Source organism: Gnatocerus cornutus, chromosome 7, assembly GCF_029298725.1.
Source record: "Gnatocerus cornutus isolate USDA-ARS CGAHR chromosome 7, icGnaCorn1.1, whole genome shotgun sequence".
Lineage (NCBI taxonomy): Eukaryota > Metazoa > Arthropoda > Insecta > Coleoptera > Tenebrionidae > Gnatocerus > Gnatocerus cornutus.
Window position 1 is genome coordinate 17,916,005 of NC_142239.1, and position 14,636 is coordinate 17,930,640.

The following is a 14,636-nucleotide window of genomic DNA, read 5'->3' on the forward strand; positions in this document are numbered from 1 at the left end:
AATTTGGCACATTTAATAAACGTTTTTAAAGCAATAAGTGTGCCAAATTTTATTGTTGTAGAGGCAAAATTGAAAAATCTATAAAAAAAGTATAATTTTGAGTTGGTTAGAAAAACAAAAATATATAAAATTTGTAATACATGTTCTAAACTTCTACAATTTGGCACATTTAATAAACGTTTTTAAAGCAATAAGTGTGCCAAATTTTATTGCTTTAGAGCCAAAATTGTAGAGTTTAAAACCAAAAGTGGAATTTTAAATTACATAGTTAGAAAAACAAAAAATTTTAAAAATTGTATTTTATGTTTTAAAATTCTATAATTTGGCACACTTAACAAACGTCTTTAAAGCAATGAAAGTGCCAAATTTCATTGCTTTAAACGCAAAATTGTAAAACTCGAAAGAAAAAAATGAAATTTTGAGTTGATTAAAAAAACGAAAAATTCTAAAATTCGTAATTCATGTTCTAACATTCTACAATTTAGCACATTTAATAAACGTGTTTAAACCAATGAGTGTGTTAAATTTTATTGCTTTACGGGCAAAATTGTCAAAATTGTAGACTTTAAAAGAAAAACTGAAATTTTGTGTTGGTCAAAACACCCAAAAATTCTAAAATTTGTAATTTATGTTTTAAACTTCTACAAATTGGCACATTTAATTAACATTTTTAAAACAATAAATGCACCAAATTTTATTGCTTTAGCGGCTGTGTAAATAAAACTGGAATTATGAATTGGTTAGACAAACGAAAACTTCTAAAATTTGTAATCTTTCCTCTAAAATTCTACAATTTGACTCACATTTGTATCGCCTTTAATGCAATAAATTCACTAAACTTTATTGCTTTAGCGGCAAAATTGGCAAAGCTGTAGAATTTAAAATAGAAACTGGCGTTCTGAGTTGGTTGGAAAGTCAAAAAATTTTAAAATTCGTAATTCATGTTTTAAAATTTTACAATTTAGCAAGTTTAATTAACGTCTTTAAGGCAATAGGTGGAAGAAATTTCATTGCTTTAGCAGTAAGATTGTCAAAGTTTTAGAATTTAAAAGAAAAACTGGAATGTTGAGTTGTTAGACAAACGAAAAATTCTAAAATTCGTAATCCTTTCTATACAATTGTATAATTTGGCACACATTATTATCGCTTTTTATGAAATAAGTTTACCAAATTTTATTGCTTTAGCGGTAAAATTGTCAAAGTTGTAGATTTTATGAGGAAAATTAGAACTTTGAGTTGTTAGCAAAGTCGTAATTCTTATTTTATAATTCTACAATTTAGCACACGTCTTAAAAGCAATAAGTGCACCAAATTTTATTGATTTAGAGGCAAAACTGTCAAAGTTCTAAAATTAAAAAACATCAACGTATTTCTTGGAACAGTTTTTCAAAAATATCATGAAAAGTACTGACCCTAGCAATAAGTTTTTTATTAAATTGTCTTCTTAAAACACTGGCGAACAGTCCCATAACTTTGCAACTTTTAATGAAAAAATTAAGAAAATACATTTTCATACAACAGTTGTACCTGTAATTAAAATACTAGAAGCTTTGTAGAAATTCTATTATTATAATTTTTAAATTAATACATTTTTTTTCAATTGTTTAGATTTTTTCCAAACTTCTAGATATTTTGTATTCTCTGAAATCAGCAAATTTTCTAAAAGATCTGCGTTTTTTTGAAATGCTTTTGTCCTTCCGTTTTTTCTTGTAGAACTGAAGCCACTCAAGCAATGGAAGCACATGCTGCAATGACAATACATCAAAGCAAGCTAATAAACAACACTTATTCTCTCGCAACATTCCTAACAGTACCGCCAACAAAACGAAAAATAATTCCCGAGTCAACTGACGTCGCAAATTGCATCGATGTTCATTTCCTGTTTGAATTTCCATGCCCCCAATGAATCATCCCACCCCAACGGAAATAAAAACATCCACTCGCCGATTCGTTTCTCTCCGAAAGAATGATTTGGCATCCTAGAAAATAATTTAATCAAGTAATAAAGACCGACAATGACTCGGGTATAAAAGAGACCACAACACCATTAATTGACTATCATAGACACGACAACAAATAGTTTAATAGAGACATCATCAGATATTGCAGCGGTGAAGCGACAAAGAAGTGTTGGGATGATTAACGTCGGAATGTGAATATATTAAATAATCTTAGGGGCAGGTGAGACCCCCCGGGGATATCTCCAGGGGGCTCCTTTTCGAGCGGCACAGAGACGGACTCGTGGAAAAAATATCGGCAACTCACAGTCTAATTCTGAAATTCCCAACGCGCTACTGGAAGCTCTAAATTAATAAAAGCGATTGAAAACTAGACAGTTTCCAAGAATCAAATCCAGGGATATTAATTATCGCTAACAATATATTTGCCCTTACAATGACGAGGGTGAACCGCTGACACCGACTACATTAACTTGATATTAATAGCTTGGGAGTTTTTTCTATTTTTCGAAAAATTTCCCGTGAAATTTATTAAACCGGTCCGGTGATAATTTCGTCGGCAATTTAATTTGTTCTGACGCTTATTTATCCTCGAATGAAGATATAATTTCGGGCAATAAATATACTTTGATTTATTTGTGGTATGATTATCGAATTTGTTCCGACTTTGGATTTCAATGGGTTTGTTGCGAGCGACACGGCGTAATCTCGGATTCTTCGAAGTCGATATTCGATATGGTCGATGAAGATTATTGTGTTAGTGTCAAGGCAGTTTTTTCCTAAATTTGTGCACTGAATTTTGATCAAATTCCTTTTTTTTTTATTGCGGCCATAAAGTGTGCATTCGTCTTTTTAATCAGCGGCCTCCACCAAAGCTAATAACATAAGACACGAAATTAGTAACGGACGCTTAGCGGTTGTCTGCGAAATGAGTCTCGACCACAAATATAAATCTCAAAGAATTTACGACACCGTTTCGAGTGTACAAAATCGGGTCCGTATCGGCACATCTAAATTAATTTCGACGCCGTGAAGAATTCCGAAATTCTATTAACTCTAAACCCCAAATTTCTCTCTCTAAAAAAATCGCTGGGTCTTTGAAGATTACAGTGAAGATAGCAGGCATGTCCAAACTGCCTATAATTAAATCTTGATTGATGTGTTATTATATACCTGATGGTAATTCGTAGAGATCCTTCTATACCACGATAAGAATCCAGTGAGATTCTCCATCGGATTAGAGTGTTTTCTCGAAAAATGACAAACCCTTTATTATCCCATTGACTAGTCCACCTTTCGTCATTTGAATACAAAGCGATCGATGAGTCGTTAATGGAAAACTAAAGGGTTCGTCGTAAGGTGTGCTTCGATCTACTAGGTTCCACTTACATCTAATCGTGGTACGACGTCGATAAAAATTGTTTTTTAATGCGGGGTTCATTCTTAAAATAATAATCACGGTATAGTTTCTTTTTTTTAATTTCGTAGCTAACAAAAAGCCGCTTGATTGAGCTGTCAGCCCGAGGTAACAATGGCGCTTTAATCACCTAATTACATGTCTGGCCTCTTTAGTTTGCGGTGTTATGGCAACACAATTGTTTTCCTGTGTTATAGTGACGGCCCTGATATTATTTAGATACGAATTTAATTTCTGTAGAGGAAATTTTTATCGAGATTTCAGACGTTTATGGTCGTGAAAGGGAAATTAATTAAGGGGGACAAAAGGACCGTGTTTGGATGTGGACAGCTAATATCGATAATCAGAACGGCAAAAATGTAACCTATAATCACTTCATTTCTTTAGCTCATTACCCTTAACTTTGAATGATAGAAAAATCGGCTCGTTGCCGCTCCATCGAAAAGCTGTTCCCGATTCAGCCCAGGTGTTAATTGGAAATGTGTCGGAATGTGCACCTCAATTGTTACCGAGCAGACATTTTAATTTGAAAAGTTGGCCTGTTCGAGAAGGAAAAATAAAAGTGTCTGTCGAGCGAGCGAAGCGAGCGAAATATAATTTAATTTGGAATGAGGTCCGATTGAAACGTTCTTCTTCTCACCTCGGAATGATTTATTCGATTCTCTCTTTCTTCTTTTGGGCTTTTCAGTGGACGCGCGAGATTTTGTTTTTTTGTGTGAACGAACGTTGGTAATTTGAATATAATTATACGTTTGAAAAGTGGTATCTCTATCTTTCGGTGCGCCCTACTATTACGCTACGATTTATGGACGACACTTTGGTAAACGTACGTTTACAAGATTTATTTATCTGACACGAAAATTCAATTAATTCCATTATGGAGGAACGACGGGTAATTTGGGGCTACGGGGAAATTTCAGACTGCAAGATTTAACAATGACTTTTGTCGAGACTTTTGCCTAATTACCTAATTATCGAACCTCAAGTTTAGACATGTATGCAATAATTATCTTACTGCTTCAAGTTGTGTTATTACTTTTTAAGTGTCTCACACTACAGTTAATAACTTAGTTAATTATGCAACTAATTACACTAAAGCAGTAAATAAAATCTTTACAACTGTTTTATTAAACAATAACTTAAATGTTTCTTCTTTAAATTATGAATATTTTACTTGATAATTAATACTACCTGACCCAACCAATCAGTGGACAGAACAGAAGTTACGAGTGTCTAATTGTCATGGAAATTATTAAATAATATTCATACTTGGATTGCACTAAGTACGATATGTTAATTAACTGAATGTTGTTCTGTCTAATAGGCTACCGGACACCAGAAAAATCGATGTATTTTATTATGTTTATGAGTTACGTATACGCATGAATCAATCACCAAACAGATTTTCACCAATCACCTCGGTATTACCTGTACAGCCAATAGGCGTCGACTAAGAAGTTGTTACGTCACCAAGGCGCGTGTTTGAAACTATCCATGTTTTAAATAATTTTTTTTGGTATAAATAAAGTGCGCAAAAAAAATGGACACTGATTTTTAATGTTTTCAGACTGGACAGATTTATTTTTTGAAATAAAAAAAAACAGTCCGGTAGCCTATTAGTAATTAGATATTGCAATATCTAATTTATTTGTAAAGTAAACATTAAGTATGAATCCAAAGCTTGAATCTTGAAATTCCGGAATTTCTCGACCCCGATATCTCCTGACCAATAGAAGAATGGGGGTCTCATGTCTAATGTTTCAGGTTTTTAAGACAGTTTTACTAGCACTCTTTCAAATTTTTCAAATAAAATCTCTGCATTCTTCACATTCTACACCAATTCTTCCAATTTTTGCCATTGGCAAATTATCTCTAAGTTTTTAACATTTTTCCACATCATTTTATGTATATTTTTTCTTCATTCTCTTCAGTTAATATTTAGATCCTTTCTATTTTCCCTAGATTTTTTAGTTTCATTACATTTATTTCATTAAAATCTTTAGATGCGTTCTACAATTTTTATTCTCTTCTTATTTTTGTAGTTACTGTTTTTTAAACCTCTTTTTATACTTGTTTATACTTTCTTCAACATCTTTTACAATATTTAGATGGAAGTCTTTCAAATCATTAAATTCTCTTTAAATATTGTTTTATACTATTTTAGATTATTGAAATTATTTGGAATCTTCTATAATTAATAGTTTTTTAACTTTACTCTAGCAAATTTTGTTTGTCCTACACATTTCTAAAATTCTTTCTTTGTTCTAAACTTTGGTGTTCTAAAGACGATTGCAAAACAGCAAAGAATCTTGATGAATTTAGAAAAATTCTCAATTGTGAATTTGACTTTATTTTTATCCTAAAAATTTTTTAATTTAGATTTTTGCCTACTCATTATCTTTGACGGATTATCTCTGGCTCTTTAGATATTTCAAACTCTATTTTTTTACTTTTTAGATTCTTTTTATTTTCTCTAGCGTTTTTAGATTTATTAGTATTGTTTCCTTAAAATCTTTACATTCTCTCTCCAAATTTCTCTCGATTTTTTTTGTTGTCAAACATTCTTTGTAAATTCTAATTCCCTTTTATTTTTTGTAGTTTCCGATTTTATACCTCGTTTTATACTTTCTTCGACATTCTTTAAATTCTCAAATACAGGGTGATTTTTTTTAAAACGGCAGGCGTTGTAGAATTTTTATTTATGAACCGATTTCAAAAATTTAAAAAACAAATTAAATGGTTTTTAATTTCCTATAAACTGATTATTTTAAAATTTTTCTAAATGTCTTAGTATCTTTTGGGCGATACTCAACTTTCTTATTTTAAATTGGCACCCATATTTTTTTTTTCATAATTTGGAAGATATTAATTTTCTTGATTCAGAAATGTGTAATATGTTCTACTTTTAACCAAAAATATTTTTAAAAAAATTATCAAAATTGAAAAAAAAAGTAATAAAAGTTAATAAAATCTAGGTGCATGGTGTCAAATAAAAGAATGCCGTTATTGTAATGTCAAAAAGCAGCAAATAACAGAAAGGATCGGCATTTTTTTTGAAAATTATTAATAACAAAAGGCAATAATAATTACAAATCAGAAAAAACAACTACCTAATTTAATTAAAATACTGTTGAAACGCCATCCCGTTTTTTTCATTGCACAATTGACACCTACGAGAAATGCATTGTGCATTGTTATAAGGTGTAGCCCCATCTTGTTGAAAGAAAACATGTTCTTTCTGTTATTTGCTGCTTTTTGACATTACAATATCGATATTGTGTTATTTGACACCACGCACCTAGATTTTATTAACTTTTATTCCTAATTTTTTTCATTTTTGATATTTTTTTTTTAATATTTTTTGTAAAAGTAGAACATATTACACATTTCTTAATCAAGAAAATTAATATCTTCTAAATTATGAAAAAAAAAATATGGGTGTCAATTTAAAATAAGAAAGTTGGGTATCGCCCAAAAGATACTAAGACATTTAGAAAAATTTTAAAATCATCAGTTTATAGGAAATTAAAAACCATTTAATTTTTTTTTAAAATTTTTGAAATTGGTTCATAAATAAAAATTCTACAACGCCTGCCGTTTTAAAAAAATCACTCTGTACAAGTCTACAAAATTTTTAAAATCTCTAAATATGTTTTTTTATTTTAGATTTTTGAAATTATTTAGATTCTGCTAAAATTGTTAGTTTTTACTCTAACTGTTGCAAGTTTTGTTTTTCCTAAAAATTACTAAAATTTCCTTTCTTTGTTCCAAACTTTGATGTCATAAAGACTATTAAAAAACAGCAAAAATCTTAATGGATCTTGAAAAATGGAATTTTGACTTTATTATCATCGTAAAAATTTTTGAATTGTAACGCTTGAGATTTTTGCTTTTTTATGCAACTGAACTAAAATCGATTGAAATTCAGGAATTTTCTGGATCATAAAAACAGAACAAATAGAAAGATGGGACTTCAGGTCTTATATGCTATTTTCGTTTTTCAAGACTTTTCATGGGGTTACTTATCACTCTTATCAGTACTACCACACTTCCAAATTTTACAACTAAAACCGTTGATTCTAACGTTATAATTAGACTTATCAGGAATGACCGGAAAAGCCCCTCGATGCTTGAAAAAGCTCTCTAAAATTGTGTCGATAAAGATGGGATCTTCATAATCGATCGCTCGTTTGTCCCATCATAAACTGGCGATAATTGTGGGTGTAGATGAAGAAATTGTGGCGATAATAGAGGCGATTAGCAACATACATAACATATAGCCGGTTTAGGTAATTTATTTTCTAAACAATTTTCCTAATAATCAGTTACGACACAATGTTTCCTAGTAATTTATATCATGGTGTATAATAACATAGTAACAAGATCGTATACAAACTCGCCATCTGTTTTTCCCTAATGTTTATCTGTTAGTGTTGGTTTTAATCTCCGAAGCAGAAAGAAGCGATTTCGTCATCGTATCCAATTATTGGCTTATTGTTTCACGGCACTTTATCCACCATGCTCCACATAATAAAGTCATTACAAGCTATTATATAGATAATTAAACTGTACGAATCGATAACGAATTCACTCAACTGTGTATTTAATTACGTAGGTTATTATCAATTTCAGCTGGTCGATCGTCAAACGTTGTGTTATTATCGCTTCCTTTTCTTCGATTATTTTAATTGCATTAACAAATGATTTGGCTTCCCTGAAGCGAGATCCTCGTTTCCTTGAAATAGAGACGTATCTCGGTCTTCTGACATCCATTATCCACGCTCATTGTCGAGGAATTTTTAATTTTCTTCTCTTCGATTCAACTCCTTAATAATGACATACATTTTAGTTCCACTCACTTGTTCAATTAACAGTAAATACATAACTCCATTCACGTACGTCGATCTGAAATGATTACACGACTTTTTTACAGCCAGAATTCCATAAATAGAATCGATGAATGCTCTTGTAAAGGGAAATCTAATCTAAGGATGATAATGGGTACCCGCCGATCCTCTTTCAGGCGATTCTGCGAGATTTATAGCGCAAAGTATGACCATTTCAATGCGAGGTTTTAATTATTCGCAGGAACTAGATGAAATGATGAGGCATATTTGTGGTTGGCGAAGAATGACGGCTCTTTGTCAGGGACGTATTTAGACTGAAACACCGCTAGATGACAACGAACAGATAATTGCGATTTTCTGGGTTTTGTTTTCTGCACAATGCAGCTTCTTTGCTCTCACCCCTTTCATTCGAAATGATATTTTGTTCGCGTCGATCACCATCTCTCCATGACAAAGAGTAATGATGACCCTCGCAGGAGAAGTTCACTCAAACTGCGCTCCAATTTCCTGCTAATTCAATGTCTTTCAATCCAAAAGATACCAAATGATTGATTACTGCGAGTGCCGCCTACTTTACTCTTCGCCGCCTCCATCTCCTCCCGTTTCGAAAGTGACGAATTCACCCACAAGAGTCACTTTCACGAACTATAGCAGCTTTATGTCATTCCAAAGCCCTTGATCCGCGCAGCAGCCATCATTTTGCAAACAATATAACGCTTGTCAGTTTTACTGTTTCGAAATTATAAGTTATGTCTTTTATAAGGGAATTTCAGGGGCTTATTTTATCGCGTCTTGACTCGGAGCGATTTGTTCTTGTTAAAAGTGGCTCGATAACTCCGCTTACAACCCCGAAATTACATCAGGTGCCGGTCGATTCTTCACGAAATTAATTACTGTCATTTGGCAAAGAAAGCGTCGTCAAATGACGCGGAATGGAACGCCACCCCCTAAGAGGGGTTGTAAGGAGACGGGGACGAGAGGAGATCAAGTAGCCTGTGAAACTGCCGCTCCGCTGCAAGAATACAAATCAGAGACCGTTAACTTACAACCAACCACTGTATCGCACGACATTTGGGAAATTTTATTGGGGTGCTTTGTACCTACTTTGTTTCTTCATGAAAAAGGCGAGCTGATTCAGTAAAAACTGTAAAAAAGGGCTCCAGACTTTTATCTCTTTGTCTTTGCCAACGCGGAGCTAATAAAATACCAGAGATTAAATTAAACTCTGACATGCACAAGTCGAATCATCAGCAAGTGTGAAAAAACTTGACGTGCGTGTGTCCCAATTTTTTCCACTTGATTGCTCATAATCATAACATTTATAGTAATCATCGAGTTCTATTATTTTTCATTTTTTAATTTATTTCCTCGGGAGTTTTCACGTCGTCACGATACTAAATTGTGGGTGCCGAGTTTCAGGAAAATTGCGTGCATTCGATGGGCGAAATTTTCGCACGGTGCAGTCGATGAATCCTGTAATGTATGTTAATACCGTGTGATTTACGAGATGCTATCTGTTAAGTGTACAGGGTGGAGGATTATGAAGATGATGCGTTTGATATGGTTTAGATAAAAGAGATCACTGTGTAATAATATACAAAATTTGATGCAGGGATTAAAGAATGAAGTTGGATTAATGAGCATTATTTTCCAAATTTCAATGAGGTTTTTTACCAAACTTTGCACTTTTCAAACAAATTTCAAAAAAGTTCTGAAAAGTTATTTTTTACGAAGATATTTCAAAAGAGTTGGTCTATATTATATTTTTTCCAGATTTCCGAAATCAACTTTTGTTATTTCAGGCCTACAATTTCTATTTTGAAATAGCTATTTTTGTTACAAGTACCTAAAATACGTTTTTTCGGACTAATCGTTGCTATTTACAAATGAGGTGTACCGTATAATTAATTATTTTTCAAAAATAGTGCTTTTTTAATTTTAGTTACCATGCCACCTTATTTTTGGGATTCAGTGAAAAAAGACTCATTTTAAGACCTTAAATGGGTCCGTAAAATAGCTATTTTTAGGGTCGTATTTTAAAAAGTTTTTTTTCTTGGATTTTTTACGGAAATGTTTCAAAAGACATCAAAATCTTGTTTTTTATATATTTTTTCAAATTTTTAAACTACATTTTCTATTTTTTAAATTTCTTTGACCTGACATTTAAGGCTACAAACTTTAATTTGAAATAGTTATATTGGTTACAAGAAAGTATACCTAGTTTTTACGTCGTTAATCGTTGCTGTTTACAGACGAGTAGTACCGTGGCGCATAATTAATTATTTAAAAATAGTCCGCTTCAAATTTTACTTATCATGCCATCATAGTAACCATCAGATTATTTAAAATAAACACTAAAAAATTACCGTTTTTTTGCATAAAATTCAGAATTCTGAAAAAAATTACCGAAAACACGATTCTTCTCAATTTTCTAATTGAGATTAAATAAAGTTGTTTAAATGTTGTATTAATCCAATATGCTTTGTTTGTTGCCATGGCAACTTTTTGAGATTGAATCCGAAAAGAACTCATTTACGGACATTGATGAGTACGTAAAATTACTATTTTTGGGGTCGTATATTAAACAGTATTTTTTTTTTCTAGTTTTCTTACGGAAATATTTCAAAAGAGATCAAAACCTTGCTTTTTTATGTTTTTTTTTTTAATTTTTGTAATACACATCAATTTTTGCCTTCAGATTTCTTACCCCTGACATTTTAGGCCTACAAATTCTATTTTTAAATAAAAATTGTTGTTACTAGTAAAATACAGTTTTTGCGTATACTAATCGTTTCCAAAAATACTGAGCTTCAAATTTTAGTTACCATGTAATCATAATCACCATCTAACTGATTTAAATAAATCGATCTTTTTTTTTCGAATAAAATGTAGAATTCTGAAAGAATTACTGAAAATGCGAAGAACATTGTGATGAAATAAAGTTATTTAATTTAACAGGCACAGCAACTTTTTGAGATTGCATAAGTTCGAAAAAGATTTAATTTACGGACTTAAATGCACCTGTAAAGTAGCTATTTCTGAGAGCTTTTTTTTTCCTAGATTTGTACGGAAATATTTAAAAGAGGTCAAAATTTTGCCATTTTATATTTTTTCTCAGACTTCCAAAACACACATACCAACTTTTCTTTTTTAGACTTCTTAGTTCTAATATTTTAGATCCACATTTTTTTTTTATTTTTGTTACTAGTAGGTACCAGTTTTCGCGTCGCTGTGTATGGACGAGGAGGCCAATAATTAAATATTTCTTAAAAATAATGCGCATCAGATTGTTTCAAACAACACTAAAAAATAACCGTTTTTTGTATAAAACATAAAATTCTGAAAAAAATAACAAAAAACGCGAAAAAAAATGTGTTTAAGTAGTTGTTATGGCACCTTTTTGGGATTGAGTCCGAAAAAGACTCATTTTACAGACTTTGATTAGTCCGTAAAATAGTTTTTTTTAGGAGGGCATCAAAATGTTTTTTTAGCCCTGACATTTTAGGGCTACAAATTCTATTTTGAAATAGCAATTTTTGTAATAACGATTAGTACTAATCGGACTAATCGTTGCTGTTTTCAATATATAAATTTACAATTTTTTGTATAAACACAAAAAAAATACCGTTATTTTGCATAAAATGCAGAATTCTCAAAAATACCGAAAACACGAGGAAAATTGCAATTAAATATAGTTGTTTATTTGTCCTTTATTATAATCGTCATTTGAGATTGAGCCCGAAAAAGGATCATTTTAAGGACTTAAATGCGTCCGTTAAATGACTCTTTTTGGGAGCGGATACTAAAAATAAAATAATAATGAACTACAAATAAAAATCAATTCGTCAAGAGTTTTTCTGCTCTGTTACTAATTTAAAAGCTAAATAGGTAGTGAAGCCTAAAAGGTTTTTTTTAATTGAAGAATTTGTACTAATAAGTTACATAATTATCTCTTAAAAAGCTAATTAAGTTATCAAAGCGTGAGACACTTGAAGCGAAATAATAATTTTTAGAACCTGAGACATCTAAATGAAATATTGCAAAATTTCATGCCTAGTCGTAAAGTTTAAACGCTTGTACTTAAACCTGTTCTGCATTACTCGGAAAATAGTAATAACTAAGTTTAGTTAATTTGAGTTGCAACACTCGATTTTTGTATCTAAAGACGTGTCATGAAATTTTTCGAATACTTGGACTTTTATAGAAACATTTCGCTGTTGTATTTTGCTGACAAATCTAACCAAGAGCGTGTAATCCCAGCAGAAATTGCAAGTCAATTGTCACGTCACAACACAATAGTAATTCTTCTCCCAGCTTATTTTATTGTATTGCAGACAATCGCTTGACCGGAGAAACCCCGAAAACACCTCAAACAGCATCCATAAAATCCCTCAGACGACATCTTCTCCGCGATAAAATATCGAAAAGGAAGCAAAAAGAAATTCGTTTTTTTATTAGATGACCATTTTCGAGATTGAATTCTCGCGTGTTGGTTAATGACTGTCTTAACAACACGCTAATCATTCCCTTTTTGTGGCCAATCTTGCGTACATTTCCCACTGAAGCTGAGTGTGCGAAAAGAAAATATTGCCTAGTCCGTTTCTTCTCACATTTACATCAGAACGCGTGTTGTTATTTATAAGTTGCGGCACGTTGCGCCTTCATTGCTATCCATCAGAAAGAAACGAGCTGAAAAACAGGGCGATTATTTAAATTCGGAGATTCGGAGAGAGCCCTCGTAAGCTTATTGCGGCGGGAAAGTTGCACTATTTATGGAAAAGGAGACGGAGGTTGGACAAATCATTTTCGAAGGCACTCTGCGTGGAAAAGTGCTAAATAACTTATAGACTTGAGTTTTTGCGAGAAAAAGCGCTTTTTTCAGTAGGGAGGGGAACAATCTCGATCTCTAACACACCACTGTATAATACCGTCATTATTAGGGGTGGCAGTTCTCAAGGTTGGGTGGTCGACTCTTTTCGGATTAACAACACTATTAGCGTAATCCTACCGGGGTGGCACGTGGCGGACACGTGGTGGTAAGACACTTTACTGATAGATAGATTGCTTGATTTATGGGGGATGGGGAGGCGTGGAGAGTGTTTGCACTGTTAAGTGGCTGCAATGTGACCATCGTGAAAATTTTGAACGGGCAAGGACGAAAAATTATGCATTACATTATGCACATATCTGTAAAGGAAATTTATTTTATAAAGATCTGTTTTTCGCTGAATTCAAAACTATCCTCATTATCCAAGTACGTCAACAAATAATCGAATTAGAGGCGTTTGAAATTTCAGGTAGTCGTCAGAGACCCAAAATTTTGAAGTTTTGAAATGTTAAGAATTGCGGCAGTTCTTGAAATCGTTTTTCCGCAATTTATCGTTTAGAATAGATTACATGTCTCAAATTCATTTTTTTTCAGTTTAGAAGGTAGCTTTTACGATTTCTAAATCTGATTCAGTCAAGAATTCACTTATTTATGGAGCAAACTTAACTTAATAGTGCTCATTTAACGCAGAATTTTATGTGGAATCCAAAACTAAGCGACATTCATTCAATAAATAACCGAATTATAGGTAAAAGCATTTAAAGTTGAGGGTAGTAAATTTTTGGTTCCTATATAAACCTCAAAATCTCCCTTATTTTCGGAGCAAACTTAAACTATTTGTACTCATTTTACGCAGAATTTTACGCAGAATCCAAAACTGTCCATATTTTTCCAATACGTCAACAAAAAACCGAATTAGAGAATTTTGATTTTGAAGCTTCGAAATTGTAAATAACTTTGGAATTGCGACAGTTTTTAAAATCGTTTTTCTCGCTTGGAATCCGCTCTTACTTATCTTCAATTCAAAAATTATTTTTTTCAATGTAGAAGGTAACTTAACAATTTCTAAATCTAATTCAGTCAATAACTCGCTTATTTATCGAGCTCATTTTACGCAGAATTTCACATGTAATTCAAAACTGGGCAATATTTTGACGTACGAACAAATAACCGAATTAGAGGCGTTTGAAATTTTAGGTAGTCGTCAGAGGTCCAAAGTTTTGAAGCTTCGAAAATGTAAATAACTTTGGAATAGATTACATGTCTCAAATTCATTTTTGAGAATTGCGACAGTTTTTAAAATTGTTTTTCTCGCAATTCTAGAATTCTAGAATTCAAAAAGGTTTTTTTCAATTTAAAAAGTAACTTACGATTTCTAAATCTGATTCAATTAATAACTCGCTTGTTTATTGAGCAAACTTAACTTATTAGTGCTCATTTTACGCAGAATTTCACGTACGATCTAAAACTGAGCCCCCGATATTTTCACGTACGTCAATGAATAACCGAATTAGAAGCATTTAAATTGCGGATAGTAATTTTTTAGTTCCTATATGTTTAAACTTCGAAATCTCGCTTATTTTCGG